The 1,217-nt window shown below is 36.9% G+C and overlaps 1 long non-coding RNA gene across 2 annotated transcripts in view; it reads right to left on the bottom strand.

The window, feature by feature from the left end:
* Positions 1–1,195, bottom strand: part of LOC102295595 — a 3,020-nt gene extending 1,825 nt beyond the window's left edge. Inside the window, exons 1-2 of one of the 2 annotated variants that reach the window (XR_001336027.2) lie at positions 1,135–1,195; positions 830–922 (exon numbers count right to left, since the gene is read on the bottom strand). This is a non-coding gene — a long non-coding RNA (uncharacterized LOC102295595). The remainder of the gene's footprint in view (positions 1–829; positions 923–1,134) is intronic. The other variant, XR_006053890.1, reaches the window with a different exon arrangement.
* Between the last annotated feature and the right edge of the window lie 22 nt (positions 1,196–1,217).

The following is a 1,217-nucleotide window of genomic DNA, read 5'->3' as shown; positions in this document are numbered from 1 at the left end:
AAAGGGTAATTTTTTTTTCAATGACTAAAAGACTTAAGTAATTCCACTGGTATTAGTACCACCTACAAAACTCCTTAAGTGGATTTAAAAAACAAAACAAAACAAAAAACAACTCACCTGTTTAAACTGTATTAAAACTTAAAGTTTGCATTCATAGGGGCGTGGCCTCTTTGACTTACAGGTGGATGGAGAAACTGTTATTAGCTGTATGCTAGGCTTCACCTCAGCTAATTGGAGTCCTTGATCTCTACACAGTGTTTGTTCTGTTGGTGCCCTTGGGAGCATTTATAATGTCATTATATGACAAATAATACGTCTGATGTGCGGTATGATGTGTGGTTTGGAGACGGTGGTACTAACAAAAAGACAGATGGCCAAGCTGGAGGTGTTAAACTTTTTGAGTTTTGTTGAGAGAACTAACGTTGAAGCTGCAAAATCAGGCCCAGAAACCTGCGGGTGATGCCATAGTTAATCTGTCTACTGCATATAGTCTATTAAATTAACATGAACGCATAATAATGGAAAATAAAACAAAAAATGGTGACCCACATTAGCATGGTAAGGAGTAGCTGAAACTTTCCATTCCATGCAATAACGTGACTGGTCACTTATTTCCTGTTTAAGCTGCTGATAGGCTCGTTGGAAGAAAGCCCTCTGTGTTCACCTACATAGGTATTCACTCTCTGGCTGAACCTATGATTTATGTTTATTTATTTGTTTGTTTTTTTTAGATTACGTAATTGTAAATGTCTACACTTCCATTAAGTGTTCTAATTTTATGGACCACAACCCAGCCCCCAACCACAAATCTTAATAAAAGAAAATTTACCTCTTTTTGATTTGACTGGTTTTTGCTGACGATTTGATAAAATGACCTCAGTGTAGGTGACTTGGTTTTCTTGGACTTCTTCAGGATTTTCAGCTGAAAAAAAACAACATTTAACCCGAAATTAGTTAGGGGTAAATGAAGAGAATAAGAAATAGAGAAAAGAACATGTTTTTTCATTACTGTGTAACAGCTTGGAGTTACTTCCATTGGGAGTGAGAGTCAATATAAAAACATCTAATCACAATAGCTGTGTAGCTTATTCAGCAGAACTTTATTTATGTAAAATCCAGAAGTCTAGGTATCACCTTCAGGTTTCCTATGAGCACGCCATCTCAGCAGCAGAACCAGTAACACCAGTAGAACCACAACACAGACTGATCCAACAGAC

This window comes from Haplochromis burtoni, unplaced genomic scaffold (assembly GCF_018398535.1).
Source record: "Haplochromis burtoni strain Fernald_Lab_line unplaced genomic scaffold, NCSU_Asbu1 Contig_2651, whole genome shotgun sequence".
Lineage (NCBI taxonomy): Eukaryota > Metazoa > Chordata > Actinopteri > Cichliformes > Cichlidae > Haplochromis > Haplochromis burtoni.
Note: the sequence above shows the minus strand (reverse complement) of the source record. Positions and strands in the feature narration are given on the sequence as shown.